The sequence below is a fragment of the Pelobates fuscus genome, chromosome 2, assembly GCF_036172605.1.
Source record: "Pelobates fuscus isolate aPelFus1 chromosome 2, aPelFus1.pri, whole genome shotgun sequence".
Lineage (NCBI taxonomy): Eukaryota > Metazoa > Chordata > Amphibia > Anura > Pelobatidae > Pelobates > Pelobates fuscus.
In genome coordinates this window covers 217,399,994-217,405,993 of record NC_086318.1, presented here as the reverse complement: position 1 = coordinate 217,405,993, position 6,000 = coordinate 217,399,994, and the positions used below count along the sequence as shown (strand labels likewise).

The following is a 6,000-nucleotide window of genomic DNA, read 5'->3' as shown; positions in this document are numbered from 1 at the left end:
ACTAATTTCACACTCATTTCGCACTGTGTCTCATCCCCGCCTGCACCTGCACGGGTCTCATTTCCCACTCATCCCCTGCATGGGTGTCATTCCCCCCCCACCCGTACTTGTGCCTCATTTCCCCTCTCAGCCCCTCCATGTCTCTCATTTCCCCCCAGCCCCTCCATGTCTCATTTCCCCCCAGCCCCTCCATGTCTCTCATTTCCCCCACCAGCTGCTCAATGGGTCTTATTCCTCCCCCCCAGCCACTCCATGTTTCTCATTCCTCCCCCAGCCCCTCCATGTGCCTCATCCCCCCTCAGTCTCTCTATGTGTCTCGTCCTCCATCTACCACCTCCATGGATCTCATTTCCCTCCTAGCCCCATCATGAGTCTCATTCCCCCAAACCCCTCCATGGGTCTCATTCTTCCCCCAGCCCCTCCATGTGTCTCATACCCCCACAATCTCTCTATGTGTCTCATCCCCCCTCTACCACCTCCATGGGTCTCATTTCCCGCCTAGTCCCACCATGAGTCTCCTTCCCCCAAGCCCCTCCATTGATTTCATTCCCCCCCAGTCCCTCCATGTGTCTCATTTCTCCCTCACCCCTCCACGTGTCACCTCCTTAGCCCTCCATGTGTCTCATTCCACCCCTTAGCCCCACTCGGCCACGCTACACAAAGAAACCGGCAAGAAGTGCTATTGCCACTCAAGTCGAGGAATGGAAAGGAGTAATTAGATTGCAAATGGGATGTGATGTTACTTTTTGACATATTACAAATACATGTGTGTTAAATATATGGATAAGTAAACATATTATTATAAATCATGGAATGTGACAGTTCCCCTTTAAAATTAGATTGCTATGACGTCATAAACTATCATTGGTCCTTTAATTAAAATTACATCTGATTCTGCTCTAAAGGCACCTGACCTAAAACAAAGAAGAATTTAGTTTGAAAACAACATGGTTAAGATAAAGCGGAAACTATTTTTATTCACATACTGCTGTGATTTACCAATCTAGAAGCATTTTCTATGAACAATACTTGGTACTGTTTCCAAAAAATGTGCCTGTGTGATCCAAATTCTCTGAAAGTCAGATAGAGAAGTCAAGATGGATCCTCCCTTCCATACTGCACAATTGGGTTCACAAAAGTAACTCCCTGGACTAAAAGGAAGGGAGGGCATGACTGCTGGCCAGCAGTAAGGGGGATGGTCAGAGGGGATACAATGTTGCAAAAGGGGGGATAAAAGGTGATGAGCAGGGAGGGGTTTCACCAGAGGCCAGAAGGACAGTAAAGGTCTCTGGCTTTTTTTGTCTCCTCTCAAAATAAAATAAAAATATTTGAACTACTACTCTTTATTAGCGATTAATTAAGACTGCATTCTAATTAGTTGTGATACCGGAGAAACTGACGGAAGCCAAGCACAGAGAGATGGACACAGGTTTCTTCAGGAAGGAAGAGATTCTTTATTGGATCACCGATCGGGACTCAGAGGGACTAGCGTCACCAAAATACAGCAAAGTCTGAGTACTGAATACATAGAGTACATTCCTTATATAGCACTGTAGCTCCTCCCACAATTAACTACACCCACACATACCCTTAACCTATTTAATAAATAGAGTCTAAACTCATCCATCCGGTCTAACCACGTGGCTCATCTGATACAAAGGAGAGGGACGCGTAATTCCAGTTCTTACATTCCTGCACCTGGTCAGTACAGTGATGACAGTATCTTAGCTACGTGTTATTAACTAACTGATACTACAAACACATATACATACATATGCCTTGTGGCAATCTTAGCCTGCTAAACTTGTATTTTACTGGAATTACATCACATTCCCCCCTTTGATGCCTCTGATATTTCACAATTACTTGAGGCATCACTTAACCTTGGTTTGCATATACCTCAGGTTACCATGAACCAGACCAGACTTATCTTATGATGTGAATCTTTTAACACTCATCTTCCTGCATTGGTTCTCCTTGATCTAGAGCCTTATACTTATATATCGCCATTATCTGTGCAGCAGCCTTCCTCTCTGCTATACTTCCTATCAGGCTTTGCACAGACCTAACTACTAAGGGTATAAGACACGGTAGGAGTAGACACAACAGTAAAATCAGTAGGACTCCACCTACCACTGCCTTAAGCCCTCCAAACCACTCATACCAGCTACCAAACCAACTACTTGGATTGTACCCTTTCCATACCTGAGTAGGCACATGCGCTAGTTTAACCATATGGCTAGTAAGCTCAGCTATTGCTTGCCCTTCGTCATCTATTTGAAGACAGCAATTACTTAGGTTAAACTTCCCACATACACCTCCCTCTACTGCCAAAAGGTAATCCAAGGCTAATCTATTTTGGTACACTGCTGTCCTCATCCTGGTGTTATGCTTCGCTAGAAGATTGAGCGCTTGTGATGTCTCATTTGTGATAATCTCAACCACCGCCTGTAATCTTATAATACGGTTGAGCATATAAATAGGGGTTCTATAACCAAAGGTACCATCCTCAGCCCACGTGGCTGGCCCATAATAATCTATAATACGCTGGGGAGGCCATTCATTATCTTCCCAGGCGCCTATCTCTATGGGTCCCCTTTTCTTCCTATGATTCACATCATACACTTTAACACCTAAAGTCTCACCTGTTTCAATCGGTAACAAGAAGAAGGATGGTTTGAGCATACCCAACACACATGCCCCTTCCCAGTCCTGTGGCAACTCCGAATAGGCTTTCTTACCACAGATCCAGTACAAATTTGCTGGGGCTCTCCAGGTAGATGTGATGGATAGATCAAACCACACATCCTTTAAATTGGCATATCTAGCAAACGGGTTAGATGGTTCTGAGACATTTGAAGCCGACCACCAAGTTGTATTCTTTGTATCATCATCATAAGCTTTTTGCCCTAGACAAGTTAATTCTCCTACAGAAGTATTATACATTATTCCTTTCCTTGCTATGCAAACATAACCTATGATGGAGGTCTTTAATCTCCACTCAGATTTACCTCTAACACTCAAATGATAATCGGCTTGTGTAGATATTAGTTGGTCAACTGCCTCAGAACCGGACATTACCTCCTTTGCTTCCCAAGGCCATTGGTCTCCCATGTTAGTACCTCCACACACATAGCAGTTGGTAACATTAAGACTACCGGCAATACTTTCAGCTAGGTCAATGAACAGGTTTTTAGCGTTATGGGGGATCTTATTATCTATACTCATCTCTTCGTAAAAGGAATGGTATACTTGATGAGTCTGGGAGGATACCGTATCAGTCTCTATTCCTATAAACAATAATGTCCCAGGATCTAAACCCGTCCCGTATATCTGAAACCCAAATAAATTTCCATACTTATCTAAGAACTTGTCGGGGTTATTAATGAGTATATGGACTGGGTTGCATTCCATAGACTTACAATAAGGGCTAGTCGGCAACTTAGTCACTATCATGTCTTTGTCTACTGTCTGTCCCCAAGTTGCCCACCCCACACAAGACCAATATGGACAAAAGTTATAATCTCTATTTGGGCATCTAGGACTTACATATTTATTTTTGCTACTGGGACAAATATATTTATCATTAGACCCATACGTCCTCTCCCATCTAAGATCCCTACATACATTCCACGGCTTTCTACCACTCGATATCGCTTTACACGCATCAAATAGCAGAACACCCGAAGAATGTACGGATTCTAACACCGTTTTATTAATTAGGGTCCCCTGAGGATCTCCATTCCTGAGAGTCAACCAGATTGTACGAGGTTGATACTCCGGACTGAAGCACTTAGGTTCTCCTACTCCTAAATGGCACACACTATAGTCTATATTTAGGTATCTACATCTTGATACCTCTCCTTTACATTCGTATTGTGAATGCCAAATTAGGGTTTGGGAAATATGGTTACCTGTTCTCGTAGTCTTAATGCATACCTCACAGCTAGGAGTGTCGGTACCTCTACCTTCCTGAATATAAAAACACATATAAATAAACACAATCAAAAGCACATCTTTCGCCGTCATCCTCAGTCTTCGTCCGTGCGATGGAACCTCAGCTTCCAGGATGTGAGGGCTGCAGGGAATGGAGTTCTGCTCGTCTTCACAGGTGTCCCTTCGAGACTTTCCTGGCTTATACACTATGTGATGGTAAGCGGACAGGCTTTATTATGGCCTTCTCACTCACACCTGTAACAATAAAATTTGTAATCCACAATAATTCCTCGTTACTCCGACTGAGTAGTGCGTTTCAACCGGATCTTGCAGGGATTCTCTGGATCTACTGTAACTTGCCAAGAATCGACTGCTGCTGGTTTAACCCTGGAGTGATGTATCCACGGAGTCACTTCTGCTACTTTTATTGCTGTAGGGGTAGACAAAAGAACAACATAAGGACCTCTCCACTTGGGCCCTAACGGTACATTATTCCACTCTTTAATCCACACTTGGTCTCCTGGATGATAACTATGAACAGGGGGATAAATATTCACAGGTAATCTATCTTGTACCCATTTCTGTACCTCCTCCATAGTCTTACCCAACTCTACAACCTGCTGCCGGGTAATTCCTTCTCCCAACTGACTCAAGTCCCCCCTTAAGTTACCAAGTACGGGAGGTGGTCGCCCATACATGATTTCAAAAGGAGAGAGGCCCATCCTTCTGGTAGGGGTACTGCGGATTCGCAATAAAGCTATGGGTAAGAGAACGTTCCACTTAAGTTGGGTTTCCTGACACATTTTAGCCAACTGGTTCTTTATAGTTCTATTCATTCTCTCTACCTTACCAGAACTCTGGGGTCTATATGCAGTATGAAGCCTCCACTTTATACCAAGCATATGAGTCAGTTGTTGTAGGCACTGATGAACAAAAGCTGGACCATTGTCCGATCCTATAGAACAGGGTAGTCCATATCGGGGTATTATTTCTCGTAGCAGGAATCTTACAACTTCTCCTGCTTTCTCTGTACGAGTAGGACATGCTTCTACCCAGCCTGAATAGGTGCACACAATTACCAGCAGGTAACGATGTCCACCCGATTTAGGCATTACTGTAAAGTCTATTTGTAGATCGGACATGGGGAGTCCCCCCATAAACTGAACTCCTGGTGGCTTTACTGGTCCTTGTCTTGCATTATTCTTAGCACACGTTACACATCTGCGTACAATGGCCTGAGTCAAGTTGGACAATCTTGGTATGTAGAAATGTTTCCTGAGAGATTCTTCAGTACTGTCTCTCCCAGAATGTGTCCCGTTGTGATAATTTTGGACAATTTCTACCGCTAGTGATGCTGGTATGACTATTCTTCCATCTTCTAGCTGATACCACTTGTTCTCCAAATACTTTCCCGGTTCAGTCTTTAACCACTCCTCTTCTTGAGCTGTATAAACTGGAGTCCATTGGGACAGTGGAGTTGGTATAAGAGCAGCTATATGCCCCACATACTCCTGTCTTCCTGATTCAGCAGCACGCTTAGCTGCACTATCTGCCATCCGATTTCCCTTGGTTACATCACCATCACCTCTCAGATGTGCTCGACAATGAATAATACCGACTTCTTTCGGCTCCCACACTGCTTCCAATAGTTGTAGGATTTCAGCTGCGTACTTGATTTCTTTGCCCTCTGAATTCAGTAGTCCTCTTTCTTTATACAAAGCTCCGTGGGCATGAGTGGTTAAAAACGCATACTTAGAGTCCGTATAGATATTTACTCTTAAACCTTCAGCCAATTGTAACGCTCGTGTTAGTGCTATTAATTCTGCCTTTTGTGCTGATGTTCCTTTCGCCAGTGGCCGAGCTTCTATCACCTTGTCTATTGTTGTCACTGCATATCCTGCATAGCGGATCCCTTCTTTCACATAACTACTGCCGTCGGTGTAATATTGAACATCGGGGTTCTGGATGGGAAAATCACGAAGATCTGGTCTACTTGAGAATACTTCATCCATTACTTCCAAACAATCATGTTGACTTTCAGTAGGTTGCGGCAAAAGGGTAGCT

At 43.9% G+C, this 6,000-nt stretch overlaps 1 pseudogene; it reads right to left on the bottom strand.

Moving 5' to 3' along the window:
- Positions 1-1,003: 1,003 nt before the first annotated feature.
- LOC134586266 (uncharacterized) overlaps positions 1,004-6,000 on the bottom strand; it is a 28,755-nt pseudogene continuing 23,758 nt past the window's right edge.